This window comes from Octopus bimaculoides, chromosome 12 (genome assembly GCF_046866305.1).
Source record: "Octopus bimaculoides isolate indiv1 chromosome 12, ASM4686630v1, whole genome shotgun sequence".
Classification (NCBI taxonomy): Eukaryota; Metazoa; Mollusca; class Cephalopoda; order Octopoda; family Octopodidae; genus Octopus; species Octopus bimaculoides.
In genome coordinates, this window is record NC_142939.1 from 47,994,993 (window position 1) to 48,017,911 (window position 22,919).

Here is a 22,919-nt window from a genome sequence, read left to right on the forward strand (position 1 = left end):
CGAAAATATTCTATAGTCTAACACACCTCAATTGCCCATACTCAGACAAATATTTCGTCATATCCTTTTAGAAAATTTCTCTGGAAAATTTTCAATCCTGAACGCCTAATATTTTCATCACATAATTTATTACATCAATATTAGCAAAACTCAATCTTTGAAATATATATTAGATATATAGTGAGATGGCTGCATTAGATAAGATACGGCATAAGCAAAACATGAAACCTTCGTTTCCAGGTTTTTCGTTTGTTTTTCGAGCAGTTTTCTCTCTTTGCTCTCTTCTAGTATAAGAAACATATCATGAGCAATGATAGTTTCAAATTAGATTCAATCAATCCATTTGTTTCACTTCGGGAGTGAAACTACACGTTCATGTTAATAATGCTCTGCTAATAGATAACTGGGTTATGACGTATTTACTATATGAACGAATACCAACTCCTTAGGCTCACTTCTGGTCAGCAACTAAGCCTACATCACCGCTGCTTGCAATGAGATCTAGTAAAGAGGTATTTCGATGAATTGTCACATGGGCCTCGGACCATCTTCTACACGTGATCAATTTCCAATATAACATGGCAACATGTTATTTGTGATGGATTTCTCCTTTCATTTAAAGTGATTATGTTTCTGTAAAAAGAAGTGAGGATCAAAATATTAATATTATTTGTATTATATTCCTTCTACTTACAAATCACCACGCAGGATTCGTGTGATCGAACTGTTATGTTATATTTTGTAGCATACCAGATCACCAATGCCTGATCGGTGGCTCCGGTCTTGTATATACTATCTAAGGCAATCCAGCATGATGGAGCATATCTGATTGTTTGCTAAGATGTTCATCAGTTAAATCTCGATAGACTAGTTACGTTATCGTGTTTCCTCATGGTAATCTCAGTTTCAAAACAGCCGATAGAAATATCGATTTAGAATTTAAGCACAAGGCCAGTACTTTCGAGGGGTGGGAATAGTCGATTACATCGATACCAGTGTTTAACTGGGAATTATTTAATCAACCCTGAAACGATGAAAGGTAAAACCGACCTCCGAGAAATTTTATCTCAGAACGTAAAGACAGACGAAATGCTACAAAGCATTTTTTCTGTCATGCTATTCTGCCTGCTCGCCACTTTACCCGAAATAAATGTTAGAGATTGATTTCTCTAGCCATGTTTAACACCGTTGAAAGAGGAAGGGAAAGAGTGAAAAAGAAAGACATACTATGAGGATTAGTTGAGTGTTTCTGCATGAGTGCACATACTAGGTTTCGTGAGAGAGAGAGAGAGAGTGAGACAGACAAAGAGACAGACAGACGAGAACTCCAGTAGGGTGACACACTCTATTTTATATCGTATGTCTTTCTGAAAATTAAGAAATTTGTGGAGATAGGTTTTTCAATGGAGGAGATTACGTTTATATTGATAAAATTTAGAAAAGTTACTTATATTTGAAGATATGTTTATTGCGATTATAAAAAAGTAGGATATTTTATTACGTTATATTTCAAAGTAATAAATATTTTTCTTTTGAAAATTAATATTCAAGTATTTATGCCATTATTTCCCGATATTACACATGCTGGTAAAAGTATACTTCCAGAGATATTTGTCATACGACAGGTAACACTCTAGTTACGAAAAGCCAGCAACCGAAATGATAGCACCTGAGCAGACGTTAGTAGTTCAGTAAAAATGATATAAATTACACCGTTTGATAGCAAGATGGATAGCTTCCTATTTTTTTAGAAATTGATCGATTATTTGAAAAGTTTATTAGTTTCATAGATACAGAGATAGAAAGACAGGCAGATAGGTAGGTAGGTAGGTAAAAAGTAACGTAAGAAAGACAAAGATGGGTGGAAACAGTATAATGTGCATCTCTGTCTAAACCTATATTCATATATATTCATATCTTAATATTGCATATGTTATTCTAACTAATAAATACTATCACACACAAGCACACACATTTATATAAGCATATATGTATGGGTATATGTGTGTGTGTGCATATACAAATATATATATATATATATATATGTGTGTGTGTGTGTGTGCGTGTGTGTGCACACACACACACACACACACAGAGAAATATATTGTCTAGGTATCAATGAAGAGATACTAAGAAACTTGGCTGCATCAAAGTTTTCAAAAGAGAGGAAACGCCGGAGAGAAAGAGAGTGCGGCAAACAGACACAGTCAACAGTGATAGAGGGAAAGAAAAAGTGAGAGAGAGAGAGAGAGAGAGAGATTCAAATAGAAAAGGCGGGAGAACTGATGATGATGAGGAGGCGGAAGAGCATGAGGGGGAGGAGGAGCGTGAGGAGGAGGAGGAGCATGATGATGATGATAACGATGGCGATGAATGCTGCTGCGATAGTAAGTGTAAAACACTGTACTTACACGTAAAATTTTATCCGATTTCATAATGAAACATGGCGCATCATTTTAATTTGATTATCTTTAAAAGTCAGCTTTGTCGATCGTTTTATCGCTTCCACCATCCACCTTCCCGCATCTACAACTACAACCACCGTCTCCTTCCGCATCCAACCCACATCCGCCATCCACAAACACCCCCACCCCACCCCCTTTCATACACCTCAACATCCTTTGCATTAAACAGGATCTAAGACCTTTATATTTCAAAAGAGTCATCCAATTATCATCAGATGACTTTCCAACTGTTTGATCCATTGTCTACTCACTTCCTCACATCTACTTGGATCTTTCTCTATCATATCAGATGATCAGCTATCTTTCAACTATATTCGGCATCACCAGGCACCAGTAGTAATAGCAGCAGCATAAGTAGTGGTAGTAGTAGTAGTTGTAGTAGTAGTTTTTGTTGTAGTAGTGGTAGTAACAACGGCAATAACGATGATGGTTTTTGACATCAATAATAACTATTTATACGCAAGCTATTATCTTTATCATCAACGTTGCTGTCGTCGTGGTCGTCAATATTATCATTATCATCATCATCATTAACACCTTCAACACATTCATTATTATCATTGTTAATATCATTATTATAATTATCATCATTATTAATATTATTTTTTTTTTTTTGATTTTTAGTATTATCATCATCATCATCATTAATTAGCAATATATGACTGAGATCTGTTGTATTATTAAAATCTGCATTTTCTCAGCTGAATGTATCCCAGAGAATTTTAAAGTAAAGTTAATACACACACAAACAGACGCACACTCGCTCTTATATACATATATATGTGAAGGTGTGTGTGTGTGCCTCTGTGTGTGTGTGCCTCTGTGTGTGTGTGTGTGTCTGTGTTTATATGTATCTATATTTTTTAATCTCTTACCTGTTCCCATCGTTAAACTGCGACCATATTAGGGCACCACCTTGAAATATTTTAATCGAACTCATCGATGCCAATACTTATTTTTTGCGAAGAGTAGTAATTATTATATTAAACACTTTTGCCGAACCGCCAGGTTACGGGGATCTAAATGCGCTAACAGTGGTTGTCAAGCGGTGGTTGGGGACAAACATGCACGCAGAAGCCAGACACACGCACACAAACACACACACACACACACACACACACACACACACATACGACCGGTTTCTTTCAGTTTTGGTCTACCAAATTTATCCACAAAGTGTTGGTCAGCCCGAAACTCTAGTAGAAGACACTTGCCTATTTGGACTGATCCCGGAACCATGTGATCGGGAAACAAACTTCTGACCACATAGCCACACCCGCGCCTATATATATCATATTATTATTATTATTATTATTATTATTATTATTATCGTTAGCACGCTGGGCTAAATACTTAACGGTATTGCATCTCTCATGTTCTGAATTCAAATTCCGCCCAGGTTCACTTTACCTTTCATCCTTTCGGGATTGATGAAGTAAGTACCAGTTATACACTGGGCATCGATGTAATTAACTTAATCTCTTCCTCCAAATTATTATTGAGCAAGAGAGCAGTGCATGCCATCAAAAAGACACTGAGGTAATTTACACGAAGCCCAGTATACCCATTATGACTACCCATGTGATAAGAGTACACCAGGCACATGCATCATAGCCACGAGTGCGCGACATACTGATCTCATATCAAGGTAAACAGCGCATAACGTTGAAGGTGGAGCGTTAATGTGGGGCGTTGAATGTGAGGCCCAGTTAAAATTTTCTTCAGGTCGCGTAGCCCTTCCCGCTCAAAGGGTCCCTGAACGAGCGTTGTTTAAGGATGTTGAACGAAGCACCTATGTTTCAAATCCGAAAGAATTCCTCTCAAATCATGCATATGATGCTTTCCCACTGCTACTGGCCTTGATCAGAGACGCACATACCGTCAGCCACAAAGGAACATGCTCAACTGGTTACAGTTAAACAACTGACAAGCAAATCTGTGGTATTGAGCAGAATATTTGCAGTGTATTCGGGCTAAATTTGTCAGATTGCATAAAACGAAAAGAAAAAATCTCACATTTAAAATAAAAAAAAATTATATCAAAGAGATTATGGCTGGAAGATAGCAGTTCACTCAAAGTTGTCGCACTTACCCTCCACGACCACCACAAAATGGCCCATACATACCTCACTGTGTCCCTTGGAAGATTTTCGAACTCCTGACCACCAGCTTAGCCTTGTTGTTGCAGATAGAGTAGACAGTGATTTTATTAACCGTGCCTCACACATAGCAATCCATGGCATTACAAGAGGGAGAAGTAAGGGGACAGTTGATAAACAAGTAGAAATTCTCCAAAAACCACTTCTGACTTATTCCGGAGGTACGGCAAGGAGATCAATACTGGTGCAACACAAATAGCCGTCTAGCAGCAACCCGCACTAGTCAGAGATTGGCGCGATAGTCTCTGGCAGCCTCACATAGCCGTCTGAAGTGAACTTAAGGATCTGTTTAAATGTAAGGGAGTGAATTCCGAATACCTCACAAATATTCGGATCTGGTCTTTGGACTGAAAATAAATCCTTCTCCCAATCTCTAAATGCTTCGAGATCCTTGGAAAAGGCCACGAGTTGCCTTATACCCACTATGACCAAGTCATAAAGAATCGGCAGCATACACACAACCGAGCCGTATTACATCGAAGCTTAAATAATTAAGTTATTTCGCGAACGTTGTCTTTATCATTCGCCATTAATATATATTATGCATGGAGTAAGAGTTTCATCCGGCCAATACAGTGTGATGCCGGGTATTGTAAGTTTCAGTGTTCGATTCCAATGACTGCAACACAGTAGTATTTGCTAAAGTTTTCAACAGTCCAGGCGGTTGTGTTAAACTTGATTACTTGTTAGAATTATTTGTCTGGATCTCTACGTGATTCTCAACCATCTTTCTCCTTTTCGCTGTCTTTCTCTTTCTCTCTCTCTCTCTCTATATATATATATATATATATCTCACTCTCTTTCTCTCTCTCTCTCACTCTCTTTCTCTATCTCTCTCTCACTCTCTCTCTCTCTCTCTTTCTCTCTTTCTCTCTCTCTCTCTCTCTCTCTCTCTATCTATCTATCTATCTATCTATCTATCCATCTCCCTATCTCTATCTGTTTCTATCTGCATGTTTATATTTTGCTTGCGTGCATGTGTGCTTACCTCTAGTGCAAAAATGTACTGTGGGTAAGGCAGTCAGTCGCCTGTGCCGAATTTTCAAAGTTCAGGTATCTATCGTCTTATTCCGAACTCCAAAAGCCCGTTATATATTTTCTGGTATACTGACCTGTAAGACAGATAAAATGAAACCATCTTCCTGCTTCATTTTGTTGTACTTACATTTCCAGCACTACTAAATTATGAATTACAGATATCTCAGTTCCTATCTCATATGTCCAATGCTTGTATAGAGGAGAATCCACCCAGATGAGAGTTAACTAGTTCTTCGAGTCACATGTTTATATCCTAAACTAAGTTCTTAATTTCTAATGTAAAATTTCACATATCAACCGGCATAACAAATTTTTGTAATTTGAGTACATTCGGAACTGGAATATTTTACGAGACAGCAATATGAAATTAATTCTGAGCAGACAAATACTTTTTCTTTTATATTGAAGATGTAAACAGGAAAAATTTAATTTAAAGCTTCATTGCGCAGAAATTACGATTACAGTTACAACCGGTGTTTGATTTCGACCTGTCAGCTATGGTAAATTTCATTGTAGAATGTTTATCACCGCTATCATTTGGGTGTCAAATACATTTCAAAGAAATTGCTCATATATTCACATACATACATACCAACACGGGCGCACGCGTATAGACGAATGCGTATGTTGTGTGAGTTGTGTTTTGAAGGAGTTTACGGATATCCGTTCTAAGTATTTTTGACAAGTATTTATTGGCTTTATGTATTGCCTCCTTTGACAAAAGACTTTCAATTGCTCTAGGAGTTAGCTACAATTATAAAATATTTTATATGGAGCGATTCTACAGTAGCATTTATATATGTAGGTGCGTTTGTATGTGTAAGGTGCGTGCGTGTGTGTGTTTGTGTGAGTGTTTGTCTGTGTCTGTGCGTGTATGTATGAACAGCTGCACTTGATGATGACAAAATTCCTATTGAAGATTATATGAATACTCTAACATTAAGGGAAGAGTGAAAGCGAAATAAAATGAAATATTACTTGCTTATTTTTAAATGCAATAATACCATAAAAGGAATAACAAATTTTCTTTTGTTTGCATTTAATCTCGATTCATCTATTTTATCATTTAACAGTTATATATCTTAACTCATAAATCGAGTTGTAAGTGATCTGAAGTTCACAACTGCAAAAATGTGTCTCGTCATCATATTTGTGATGCTTCGAACCTATAAAAATACCATATTATGGTCAATAATGAAGTAGCTATACAAAAGGTAAAAGTGAAATAGGTTACACACACACACAAACACACACACAGGTATCGATTAAATATATACGCATAGAAATCCACATGTACGACGCTCGCTTCCTAACAGTATCGTCTTGGCTTCAGTCCCACTGCGCGGCATTTTCAATGTTTGCTACTATAGCACCAGATCGACCAAAGCAATGTAAGTGAGCTTTGTAGGTGGAAAGTGAAAGAAGCCTATCGTGCATAGGCACAAACACACAAACACACACACATATATTAATGCTTGTTTTTATATTCTGTTATAATATTATTCAAGAGTACCTTCATAATCACCATTAGACTCACCCAACTCTTTTCGAATCCCCTGCATTATTCACAGATTGACACCCAAACACACAGAAATGTTCGTATGAGAGCCTCCCATGCAAATGCCAAGCAGTACGCATGTCGTTTGCAAATGTCTAGCAGAGTGAATTGCGTCATGGTGTTCTTTTTCTCACAGACGGTGCCCAGCTGTTCCTACTACATTGTTTAGTCGAGAAAATCAAAAACAAACATGCGCATGCGCGACATTAAAAATACAATATGGCGACAATTTACCCATCACGCCCTCAGTTGCGTATATATATATATATATATATATATATATATATATATATACGCAATAAAACCTATTTAAACAAGAATATGATACAGGCGAACTGATATTTCACTGCTCTTCAACTTGACCTGGCTTCCTGCCTCCTCCCAAATCATGGAAATGTTTGTCAAGGACACACAGACGATTCAGTGCTCGTGACAAGCAACATTCAGTGCACGCAATAAATTGCGTACAGGTTTTCTAGTGCAGCAAATATGAACACTTCGAAATCTGATCTGCGCTGCCTGCACTCAGCAAGATGTCCTATTTGAACGAGAGACGTTCAGCTAGTGACAGTACACGATGAGCAGCGTAGTGATTTGTACGAACTCTTCTGACCTAGAACTTACGACGCATGTGCAGTGTGCTACAGATGCTTTCAGTTCTCCTGAATAGTGTCTCTGGAGCTGTCATGACATTTTTCGCAACACCAAGATAAAGGTGTACTGTGCTGCAGTGGCCCCTTGCCTCCTCTACTCCACAGAATACATGGCCCAGCACCACAGATACATCGAAGTTAGGATGCAAATCCACCTGCAGAACAAGTGCAGGCCATGTAGCACATATGCGAGACTATCAGAAACGACTACTGATCAAGAACAGTCAACGTCGACCTACAACGGAGAGCAGACGACGAAAACCTACTTAAACAGGAATGTGAAAACTGAGTTTTCACTACTAATTAGTTTAAAATTACCCTTTTCGGAAATCGATTCGCTGTAGAACCGAAATATTAACAGATCGTTGGTAGCAGACGCTTTTACTACGTACTTATTCCTATATTTTAGTTTGGTTGTCTGCCGAAACATTTTTAATAAGATAAAATATGTGGAATAAAAAATATAGAATTCCACAAATTGGGCAACGATCATTAAGTGTTAACCAGCGTCCAGTCATTTGCTGTTCCAGTCCTGATAATTATTATTTCTTCCAGCGACCTTTTCTGAGATAATGGCCTGACAATGATTGGCGATTGCTTTTTATGTATGTATTTTTAATTTCAGATAGTTCTTTTTCGCTCTTTTTTTTTACTTATTAAAAGAGTAAATTATTAATTTTTCCCAGGATATCGTCAGAGATAAAATTGCTCACTTGTATCCGTATCAACCGATTATGTATATGTATGTGTGTGTGCCTGTAAGTTCGTATGTATGTAGGTATATACTCTCTCCCCTCGTAATCACTCACACACACACATATATATATATATACATACACACACACATATATATATATATACATATGTGTGTGAATATATATTTTTAAATACATCCAAATACGCACGCATACATATAGAAACTGTATAGTGATACGGAGGCGCGTTTATATGAAAATATATATATGTATATATACAATATAACCATATACAGATATATATATATATGTACACACACATACATACCGAGAGAGAGAGAGAGAGAGAGAGAAAATTACGTACGTATAGCGTTATAAAAGCGTTTTCAGAGAACAGTGCAACGAGGGATAGGAAACGAATGCAGATTAATAGGTCACTAATTGTGTCTTTTTCTAGCAAGTAGTCATGCTAAAGGGAAATCATTACCAATGTTACAAACTTACATTTATGCAATTCGGTTTTTTTTTTTAAATGGAAGCATATGCTGCAGTGGTCAGATTTAGTCAGTATCAAATGTATAGTTGAGCCTATGAGCTATGAGATGCTTTATAATATTATATGGTCGCAACGTTAAATGTCGCCCACTTTTCTCAATTATTTATTATGTCAGCCGATAATTGCTTCCACCACCTGAATATTCGTTGGTCAATAACTATATATAGTCAGACACACTAGACACACTTGTCATTATATTTCTTTCTCCTATTCTCTAGACATCATTCATTGCTTAATCAATGCTAATGTATGATATAACGGAGTGTATCATTAGGCAGAGAGAACTGCAGCATGTCTGATTGTTAGGGGAAGGATTCCGTCGCAATGATTCGTGTAATCTGCCTACCCAACTTCCCAGCAATCAGGGCAAATATACCTTGCATAGCCTGGGATTTGCTAAATCTTTCTTAATGAAATTTTAGTCGCTGCAAACGGTATAGAAATCTTGTTGGTATTATAAGTTTCAGTCCTTGATTAATCTGTACCTGGGAGTAATGTCATCTGTACGAGTTCTTGGGATACTTTAGTTCACAAAATTGCAAACATCCCTTCTAGCTTCCTCTCTCGTACTCTCAGTCTCAAAGTTCATGCAAAATGTTACAGGTTTTTCTTTTTACCGTACCTATGTCATAAATTATCTGTAAATCGAACATTCATATATTCTAACCCTAATTTCAAGATTATAAATTTCAACAAAGCGGCTGCTAATTAATATATTTAGTCGTAGTATGAATTCATAATTAATTCAGCGGCACCAGGACGGTGCAAGAAATTGCCGAGGTATATGAGATTTGAACATAGAATCACTTAATTAACAATTAGTATAAATCACTTTGTAGGGCATCTTACTCTTTTCAGTAGTTTGATATCAGCACCGCCAAATACAATAACAATTAGAAGTATGTTTTAAGTTGTTTTGTTTTTCCAAAACATAACAAAGAGTCATTTGTTCTAGACCCTAGAGTGATAAATGTCAGTGCTATTATCAAGAAATGTTGAATAAATGAACTTGTGAGCGACCATATGACATTTCTTATTTCTTTAATCATCCAATGTTCTCATTATTTCATTCATTTAGAAATATACTCGATAATTTGGTTGCAATGTTTTATAATTATAGACAATTACTACCAGTTTATGACATAATTGCCTATTTCACAACAAATGTATTCCTGCTAAATATAGATATTTCGTCTTTGACTGAGATGGTTGATACCACGCACATCATATTCTGGGCTTAGAAAACGAATACCTCATAAACGAATGCCTGATATACAATTAGCAGGCGTTATATTGTAGGAATGTAACTTAAACAAATCCGAAAACACGCTCATCGACAAGATAGTGGTAACAATCCTTTAGTTTCTCCATCCTACTATAGGCGTAAGGTATGAAATTGTTTTTAGAATAAGTCCTGGGGTCTATTTGCTCGACTAAAGGTTGTGCTCCAGCATGGCCGCAGTCAAATGACTGAAACAAGTAAAAGAGTAAAAAAGAGAGTATAGTAATAATAATAATAATAATAATTCTCTGGGTACATTGTCTGTAATTTTGGAGGGTAGGGATTTGGATGATTATATCGATGCCACTGCTGAAACGGTACTTATTTTATCAACCCTGAAAATATGTAAGGCAAAGCCGACGCCATCTTTATAATCTTTACTATAGGCACAAGTTCTGAAATTGTGTTAGTATTCAGCTATATCGACACCTGTATTTGACTAATAGTTATTTTATCGACCCCGAAATGGTGAAAAGTTTGAGCGGGATATGATTTAGGACGTAATGAGTCAGAAGAAATACCGCTAGAGGAAATCCATCCGACGTGGTAGTGGTTCAACCAGCCCGCAGCCTAATACCAATAACTTCTACTACTACTTATTCTCTTTACTCTATTACTCTTTTACGTGTTTCAGTCATTTGACTGTGGCCATGCTGGAGCAACGCCTTTAGTAGAGCAAATCGACCCCAGGACTTATTCTTTGTAAGCCTAGTACTTATTCTATCGGTCTCTTTTTGCCGAATCGCTAAGTTACGGGGACGTAAACACACCACCATCGGTTGTCAAGCGATGGCGCGGGGACAAACACAGACACACAAACATATACACGCACATGCATATATATATATATATATATATATATATATATATACGACGGGCTTCTTTCAGTTTCCATCTACCAAATCCACTCACAAGGCTTTGGTCGGCCTGAGGCTATAGTAGAAGACACTTTCCCAAGGTGCCACGCAGTGGGACTGAACCCGGAATCATGTGGTTGGTAAGCAAGCTACTTACCACACAGCCACTCCTACGCCTAATAATAATAATAATAATAAAAAATAATAATAATAGAACAACAACAACAACAACAATATCAACAATAATAGTTTCACATTCTGCCACAAGGACAGTCATTTGTGTGGAGGGGATGAGTTAATTGCATCAACCTCTAATATTCAACTGGTATTTGTTTTATCGACACCGAAAGGATGAAAGGCAAAGACGACCTCGGCGTAATTTGAACTCAGAAGGGAGCGATGGGCGAAATACCGCTAAGCATTCCGCCAAGCTTGTTAACGATTCTGCCATCTTGCCGCCTTTGATAATGATAATAAATTCAACCATATTGCAATTGTTAAAATGATCTAATCAACAACTATTGCCATCCAACTGCCTCCATAAAGTTATATATCCAATAATGTTATTTCGCTAAATGTCTGTAATTAAAAAACAAATAAACTATATAATTTAACTATATAATAATTTATATTTCTTCATTATATGTTTTAGGTCAAAATTCACTATTACTCATATTTGAAGTGATAAATCTCCTTCATTTACCGTTTTTTTATGTATTTTAAATATCTGTAGCAAGAATTCCATTATGGAAATATAAAATTTCAAGTCACCGTTGTTTCGTTCCAGATTCGATGACTTTGTTGAAATTTTTATAATACAAGATTCAAAACTGTCATATTTCAACGCGACATTCTTTTAAATAACACTGTCGTACGTCAAAACTAAATTTATTGTTATTTATTCCATTTATATTGATATAATGATATACTTTTAACCTTCGTTGAAAATTATAATTGGATCGTTCTTGTCAGTCTCACCTTCATCATCATCGCCATCATTATCCTAATCGCCATCATCATCATCATCATCCTCGTTACCACCATTAGCAGCAACATCAACAATATCAAGTGTAAACCAAGAAACAGGATTTAAAATTTTAATTTTTTCATCTCTCTCTTTAGACTTAAACATGTGGATTAAAATATGCAACTTAAAATATATACACACCAGAATTAGACTAGTGTCATTGGATTCTAAAATAAGGATTAAATATATTGATTCAAATATATGGATTAAAACAGCAGAACTTGTAGACTTGTCATGATCGATAAATCGCCGAGAATAGAGGAATTGGCCCAACGTAGGGTGCTATCAACCCTGTCGTCTTCGGGTGTAGAAATATTTGTCCGTTTTTGTTTCGTTCATTTTTCAAGTTCTTTGTTGTATTTTATTGTTCGGACTGTTATATTTATGCAAAGTTTACACACGCACAGTTGCATAGATTTGACTAAGTGAAGTAAAAATTGTGTATAATGTGATGGTATAGATACTTACAAACTTATGTCAACTTTGCTACTTCAGGTTTAAAAGTGTTTGTTGTTGTGAATACACTGTTGCAATGTTCTTGGAAAGCAGTATATTTCCTATTTTGTCGATAGATCCACTAAAAACAAAGTGACGTGCACTGATTTAGGTTGACCAAGAAAAATTGACATGATTGTATCTTTGCTGTTATGTGAACATTATAGCTTTTTCATCAAAATTGATTTTCGTTTCTAATAGAGGGATAACCTACACCATAAAACATGTTTTGCATTTAGTACAAAACAATCTGTTTACACCATTTGTCATTTTCCACTGTAAAGATCAAATGCTCCACAAAATCTAATGCTGCAACGTGGTCAGTACTTTCTAAATATTTTGTGATTCGAAACACTGGCTTTTATAAACATATGCACTTGGATTTTTAAAATTTTTTATGAATGCAAAATACCTTCAGCAGTGGCACTCTGTCTTCTAACGATTAAGGTCTCCATTTTCCTTCCTTTTTTTTTTCTTTTTTGTATTCCGCCTGGACATTAAATTAAACGGTTTTTATACATCATCTGCTTGTGTTTTCTATATCAGAATTCATTAAAAAGTATCACAAATTACACAATCAATATATTAATCAAGTAAAAAATCACTGTCGTGTCCTACTCACACTAAACATCTGTCATACGATGTCTTATCGTTCCCGAAATGAGAATCGAACCACTGAAATTCGATAAATCAAGATATTTTGTGGATCACAGATAACTTTGGCGTCTAACGTAGCCCGAAGGGTGAAGAACTTAGTGGATGAGCTACTTGAAATTGTATTGATTACCTGACTTAATTTAGATTCATTTACTGACTTCCGAAGATGAAAGCAAAGTTCATGTCAATTGACTTTGATACCAGAGTTTAAAAAAGGGGGAAAAAGTTAATAGATACTGCATTTTTCTTTCCGTCACCTATACCACTCCACATTACACATAACGTTGATACAGTTCCATAGCCAAAGGAAGGTTTTCTTGAAATGGAATAGTAAAGGCAATCTAACCTACCAAATTAATTTATTGGTAACGACCTATAAGGGATCGAATATTAAGTCGACTCAGGCTTGAATCGAATATTGAACTATGACATGATGCTGATTTTAACGGGTGCAACGGCTTGTAAATTCTCATTGCATTGAGAGGATAGGAACTAGAATTTGTAACAACATTGATCTCAGATTTTGGCACAGGGCCAGCAATTTCGGGGTCAGAGGTAATTGATTGCATCGACCCCAGTGCTCAACTGGTACTTATTTTATCAATCTCGAAAGGATAGACGGCAAAGTTGACCCCGTGGTACTTATTTTATCAACTCAGAATAGATGAAAGGCAAAGACGACCTCTGTGGGAAGAAATACTGCTAAGCATTTAGTCTTACGCGCTAAAATTCTGCCACCTCGCCCCCTAAGAGTCTGTAACAAACCTTTCTGGATATTCCTCATAAAATAAATAAAGCTGTGGTGGACATAATTTCTAGTAAAGTTAGGGAAACTGAACGATTAGATGTAGGAATCGATACTTTTAATTCCATTCAGTCTAGTGTCGTGGAGTACTCAGTTGAAGTAAGCATGTTTGCCTTAGTTTCTATTAGCGAGTAAATCAAAGCGTTTATCTCTGAGCAGAAGGAGAACTTTGAATTTAATTCTCCTGGAGCTCAATACTTTAAAGTACTAGTCAAATACTGGTTTTGTATTTCGCTCTGATGGACAATACTTCATCCCCCGCAGTGTGAGAAACTTGTGCTTTTATTTAAAATCGATATATATTTCTGTACCTCCGAACATGCCAGATAATCATTACTTTAGTCTTCACAGTTAATAAGACTCTTCTTTTGCTGGAAACAACACGTGACTACAAGCAAACGTGTTAAGCGAAGGCGATGATTGAATAGTAGTGTAAAATATTAGGTAAAAACCTGTTTAATTAAAGTACACCAATCTTATACGTTCTAATGATAGTCTACAATTATTCACCTACTTTAGGCTGGCACACAATATAAAACCAATTTACTTAAATCTAAATAGCTAGGAGGAGGTGACTGTAGATAGCATCATTACTTCTCAGATTCTATTGATTGATTACTTATATACGCAGCAAGCTCAACAGATGAAGAGTAAAACTTCAGCTAGAATATGGTTGGTGCGTCCTACTAAGTCACAGACTCTGATAGTTCATTGGTTTAAAGCAGCACAAAAGTAAACAATGAACAGACATACCTAGTAATGTTTATATATTTGATAAAGGCGGGGAAACATATTACAAGTGAATGAAATGTATCTGTCAATAGGTACAATGCGGAAGTGCAGATCGCCGCTTATTCAAGAACTGACTTCGCTGAACTGTTTGAGACACACTGGAGTGCTTGCACGTCTCTCTCTATCTCTCTCTCTTTCTCTCTCTCTCTCTCTCTCCCTCCCTCTCCCTCCCTCCCTCCCTCCCCCCTCTCACTCTCTCTCTCTCTCTTTCTCTCTCTCTCTTTCTCTCTCTCTCTCTCTCTCTCTCTCTCTCTCTCTCTCTCTCTCTCTCTCTCTCTCTCTCTCTCTCTCTCCTCTCTCTCTCTCTCTCTCTTATATATATATATATATATATGTATACACACATATACAAACATATATATGTAAGTATATATATAATATAATATAATATAATGTAATTAAGATCCTGACTGCATTCCGGGGTGTTTGTATCTGACATTCCTGCCGTGTGTGCAGACAACGCAACCCATCAAGATCCTGACTGCATTCCGGGGTGTTTGTATCTGACATTCCTGCCGTGTGTGCAGACAACGCAACCCATCGAAGTGAAGATCTCTGCACTTGGTAATTCAGACATGTATGTTTATAAAGGTATTTGGTATAGTATTTCCGAAGTCCATCAGCACATCATATATATATATATATATATATATATATATATATATAAATATATAATATACCTACATATATACATAATTATATACATGCATGTATGTATGTATATATGAAAAAAAAATTAAACAGACCCAAAAATAATACAAATAAAAAGATCAAGTTAAAAGAAAAGAAAAACGGAAAAAGAACGCGTTTGCGCACAAGTGTTAGAATGTTTGCATGTGTGTTCCATAGAAATTAGGAGAGAACTAAGGAGAGAGTGATAGGGAGATGGAGAGGGAGGTGGGATGATTCAAAGAGATAAAAACGAAACGTTTTATATACAATAAACAAAGCAGATAAAATGGGATGGACACACCGAATAAGTATACTAAATTTGCCGTTGCATATATGTTTATGCACACACATACACACATATATATATGGACATACTTATATATGAGTATATGCATGTGTGTGCCTGTGTATACGTATCAATATGCATAGGTGAGTGTTTTTGTGTCTGATCTTATTTACATCCCGAAAACAGAAGTATTTACACATGCAAACAAACCGATAAAAATGTAGTTATTTATGTATTTAATCATTCTGTCTGAAATATATATTTAAGGAAGCTGTTATTAAATGGCAGAAGTACTTCCATCTACAATTCAATATTCAAATGCACTTACAAACAAATATATACATGAATACATACACACGCACACATATGTATAAACATATATATATGTTTTATATATATATATATATATATATATATATATATATATACATATATATATATATATATACATATATATATATATATATATATATATATATATATATATATATATATATATACATATATATATATATATATATATATACATATATATATATATATATATATACATATATATATATATATATATATATATATATACATATATATATATATATATATACACACATATATATATACATACATACATACACATATATATATGTGTGTGTGTGTGTGTGTGTTTATTTGTGTATATATAAACACAAGCACACATACATGTATACTTAAATGTATATGTGTAGATATAGACATACATACATAAATAGACATACATATAGACTTACATACATAAATATATATATATAAATATATATATATATATAAATATATATATATATATATATATATATATATATATATATATATATATATATATATATATACACACACACACACACACACACACACACACACACACACACACATATATATATATGCTAAGAATCGATATTTTTCATATGAGTAGGGCAATACATATATATATATATATATATATATATATATATATATATATATATTTCCATAACAAAACATTGATAATTCAACATTTCAATGTTCGCCAATATGGCGGCCGACTAACGCATTCCACTTCCTTTAGAACAGAATTGAATCATGATACGCTTGAGTGAGCAAAGCATATTTTAACACTTCACTGTATCGTTTCCATTTGTACGACAGTAAATCCTACTGCGATTGTGAACCGTGAATTATTCGCCATGATAAATGTTGACGTACATTCTCATAAGTGTATAAATAAATCCAATGTTTTAAGCCCCGAAAGTAAGTAGATGGATATATATATTTATGTATTTAACAGTGCGCAAACACGTAAATACGTATACACATACACACAATACATGTAGACACCAGCGTGCACACACACACACAAACACACACACTTACACACATATATAGGTATGATGCAATGCACAAATTGATAACGTTTATTTGCATCGATACGTAGTAAGTAAACAAAGGATTACGCACACATAAGTATATTTTAAATTAAACATAAATGTATCTGTGCAGTACGTGTGTGTGTGTCTTTGTGTCTGTATGTGTGTGAATGTTTGTGAATATGTATTTTTACGTTCGTATGAATATGTATATATATACACACCCGAAGTATATATGCATATATATTCTAAATGTGCATGTATATATATATATATATATATATATATATGAGAGAATATGTATATGCGTATGCGGTATTTCAGTACGTTACTTTTTGTGTGGATGCGTAAATCTTTCGTAAATGTGCACATAAATAAAAGTGTGTGTGTTTGTGTATGTGTGTGTGTTTATGTGTGTGTGTATGTGTGTGTGTAAGTATTTGTGTGCGCGCGCGCCTATATGTGTCTGTATATATGCGTTCTGAATGTTTATATACATATGTATGTATTTTTATGTAAGTATGTATGCATGTACATTTAAGCATACATACACAGAGATATACATCTACAAATAAACACTAATCCACATACTTATATATACACGTACACACACACACACAGATATATATATACACATACATACTCATACATGTATATATATATATATATATATATATATACATATACATACGTATATATATATATATATATATATATATATATATATATATATACACACACATATACATACGTATATATATATATATATATATATATATATATGAGTATATCGATTAATGCGATCAATTGAGGAAATTTTAAAATAGTGTGAATGCTGAAGGTGAAGTCAAGACGTCTGTATGTGAAGGTAATATATCTTAGATGAGATTAAGATTAAGTAAAAAGTAAATATAGCGTTCCCAAAGCTGTAGCAAACGATCGTGTTCTCTAATCCGATGAAACTCTCTGCTTTTGGCTTTACCATTCTTAGCCGTTAGAGTTGAAATTTAATGCGTGCACCTTTCCTATCTTCCTCTACCTCTCTCTCTCTCTCTCTCTCTCTCTCTCTCTCTCTCTCTCTCTCTCTCTCTCTCTCTCTCTCTCTCTCTCACACACACACACACACACACACACACTCTCTCTCTCTCTCTCTCTCTCTCTCAATCTCTCTCTCTCTCTCTATCTATTTATCCTATCTCATTCACTCTCGCTCTCTCTCCATATCTTGTTCTGTCTCCATATCTTGTTCTGTCTCCATATCTCACTCTCTCTTTCTTTCTTACACCTTATCTCTTTATTTTTCTATTTTTCTCTCTCTCTCTCTTTATCTATCTGTCTATCTATCTATATTTAGCTCTTTCACTCGCTTATTCTCTCATTCCCACTCTCATATGTGAGTGTTCGTTTGTATATATATATATATATATATATATATATATCTGCACATACATATGTATATATAAATACATATATATATACATACATGTATGTATGTATGTATGTGTATAGATAGATATATATATATATATATATATAATAAATATACGTGTATATATGAAAGTGTAAGTAGTGGGAAGGAAGGAACTGTTAGGTAGATATATGTACTGCTTCTTTCTATCTCTCTTCTGCCCTTCGTTTTTCCTTTTTCCCTCCAACCTTGACCCGTTACTATAAACATCAGAAAATTTATTATATTGATAGTTGAAATAAATGAAAATTCATTGTAAAGAAAGTGCATATTCTGTTGGTGGTGTTAGTGTTAGTCGAAGTGGTAGTTGTGGCGCTAAGACTATGAGGTATGTAGCAACGCCATTCCAGATGTGCACATGCTGTGAAGTTATAAGTTTAGACAGCATCTGAAATGAAAAGCTCTGGGATTAGTTTCAGATATCTAGACTATTAACCTCACCTTTATATTTCTTATTTGTCTCTTCATTTCGCGTCAATGGAGGATGTACGTGTACATATAAGTTCTCTATTTAGATTTAGATAACTCCTAATACCCGAAATTTATGTACGCGTAAAATGGAAGAACAGTGAACCAAGTGTTGTTCATACCTTATATTCTATCTAAAATAGTTTCTCCTATCCTTCTTTGCATTATTATTTTTGATAATAATTGGTAATATGGATATAATTTCTATTGTACCAGAAATATTTGCCTCACTAACATGCGTATACTTGCCTGGTTTTAGTATATATACACACCGCTCCTCGTTCGCGGATAGATTAAAAACACATTTGCAAAATCCATTTAGCCGTATGAAATATCATATACCACTAAGTATTGTCGACTATTGCCCTGGAATCTCTTTAAGATGAACCTGGTACGCAAAACAGGAAGGAAAACTGGATGTTGAAGAATACTTGTTGTAACGGTAGCTCAATGGTAGCGTTTGATTGGTTGAATATATGGATGATGATATAACATAAGCTTGTAATTAGCTATCATACATACAAAACATAGAAAAATACAGGCAAGGCGAAAAGTAAATGGGAAACGCTGTCGTTAACAATATTCAGAAATTAGTGAAGATAAGTGTACCTGGGATATATCTGTCACTGATGGAGGAGGAATGATGGCGTGCAGGAGTGTTGAAAGAGGGAAGACTCGCTGAAATACACATAGTCCAAAAATAAATTCAGCAGTCAAGTACCAGAACATAAAAAAAGAATCCAATGTTGATACGTAACGCAAGAGTCATAATACGCAGTGCGGCGTGCAACAGCAACTGTAAAGAATGCAATGCTGGAAGGACGCCTCACAAACGGTGGACACCAAAACCAGAACAACCACTGTAGGACGTTGAATAGGATTACAATGGGCACTAGAAATGGGCTTAGAGATTCATACTTTGGATGAAGACTTAGTACCTGTGTGACACCAATACTTTTTAAAATAATATATATTGAATATACAGGCGTATAATATATATTGAATATACTGTGTGGTAAGTAGCTTGCTTACGAACCACATGGTTCCAGGTTCAGTCCCACTGCGTAGCACCTTGGGCAAGTGTCTTCTACTGTAGCCTCGCGGCGACCAAAGATCGTGAGTGGATTTGGTAGCCGGAAGCTGAAAGAAGCCTGTCGTATATATATGTATATATATATTTATGTGTGTGTGTGTCTCTAGCATGACCACAATCCACTGGCTAAAACATGTTAAAAACAAAACGAAGATAAAGATAAGTGCACTTTCGTATGTATTTGTACATATATATGTGTATTCATACATACATACATGCATACATACATACACACACATATGGATGGATGGATGGATGGATGGGTAGGTAGATGGTTGGATTGATGGGTAGGTGGGTGGATGGATGGATGGTAATTGGGTATGTGTACAAGTATATGTTTCTTATTTTTCGTATAACTGTATGGAATACGACTAAACCTAACAACCTCACAAATTACAATTCACACATCCTTCACACATTTTTACTAGATTCTTTAAAACATTTTCTGAATATCTTCATTACTTACAACGTAACACAAACTGATGCAGTACACAAAATGTAAACAACCTTCACAAGCAAACCAAATACGTTTACGTGCTCTTTAGCTTTCGTCTTGTTCGATTTTGTTATGCTTTTGTTTCACATTTACCCGCAATTAAATATGTAACAATGAATTTATCCATAATCCGTCAAGTATGTATTCACCCATTTCCGTAATCCTTGGAATAGAATTTCTCTCATGAACTCTGCGCGGCCACTAATAATGTAGAAATAATTCATTGTCAATTTTTCGTGAAGCACAGCATTTCGCAGGGAGAAACTCGGCAAAATATGGCATCTCACTCAAAATGCTTTCTTTTTCTGTATTAAAAGCCTATTTCTATATTAAAAGCCTATGTAAGTGCTGCAATAATTATGCCCGAAAATCTAAAGCTATAATCTGTGTAGGGTAAGGGCAGATATTTTATTGGTTTAGCGTAGATATTTTGTTCATTAATAATCCGTTACAGTGGTGAGTTGGCAGAAACGTTAGCACGCCGGGCAAAGTGCTTAGCGGCATTTCGTCACTCTTTACGTTCTGAGTTCAAATTCCGCCCAGACCGACTTTCCTTTTAATCCTTCCGATGTCGATGAAATAAGTACCAGTTGAGTCGATGTGACCCAGTAACCCAAAATTGCTGGCTTTGTGCCAAAATTTGAAATCAGTATGCTAATATCGTCTGGGAAACTTGTTGCTATTTTATATATATATAAGTGTTCGGGTATTTATATATGTGTGTCCGCAAATACAGTATATCTGTACAATATTAGTATGAGAACGTATCCGTTTCATTATACATATTTCATAACTGTCATGTAATATGGCTGTACGATTACAACTTCACAGAAAATAATTTTCACATCGAGGTTATGCATACATTAGAAATGTGTGCATGTAATTATTAGAAATGTCTACGTATATATAATCACTTTCAATGTTTTGTGTATATGTTTGCCAATATGTATAAATCTTGTCTGTCATTAAACGTTCAGCATCTAATGAGAAAAGTTGATGCTATTAAAATATCCCATTTGGCAAAATTCTGACAAGGTAACACCAACATACTTTTGACCTCACCATATGGAAGTATCAGTAGAATAACTCGTCGTTATAACATTGATTTTCAATTTTCGCACAAGGCCAGTGGGTATCAGACAATTACATTGGCCAGTGGGTATCAGACAATTACATTGGTCCCAAAGCTCAACTGGTACTTATTTTATCGACACTTAACTTAGGGAATTTGAACTGAGATCGTAGAGATTGACGAAATGCCGCTAAGCATATTGATCATTGCAGTAACGGTTCTGCTATTTCTCTGCCTTAGTCAATCATTGTAATATTGATTTCAGATTTTAGCACAAAGTCACAAATTTCAAGGAAGGTGGGTACTTATCAACAGGTACTTATTTTATCGACACCGAAATGATGAAAGGCAAAGAAGACGCGGCAGCATTTGAACTCAGATGGTAAAGTCGGAAGAAATACCGCTAAGCATTTTCGTCTGGTGCGCTAATGATTTGGCTAGCTGACCGCCTTACTTACCGTTATATTATAAAATATAATAATGTAATATGGAAACAAAAAATTATATCAAAAATGCAGAACAAGATTGGAAGTGCGCAGTGTTGGACTAAATACTTTTCTAGATTCTGAATTTCATCTAAATTCCCTTTTCATCGTCTGAACATCTGTGCATGTGGAGGCGTCATATGACAGCAAAACTTTAGGCAATTTGGAGCTTACTCGAGCTCTTCTCAAATATATAAGACACTAACCGAATGCTTTCAGTACTATTTTGATTTCTTCATTCAGTGATGCATCTATTTATTTATCTATCTCTTCATAAATATATATGAGTGTGTCTGTGCGTGTCTGTGTGTTTGTGTGTGTATATATATTGAGAGAGAGAGATGTATCTTTGTACATCTATACATACTCATAGGAATACATATGTGTGTATGTGTGTATGTGTAAGTGTATACATTTGTGTGTGCATATATGAGTGTGTGTGTTCAGTACATAATACAAAA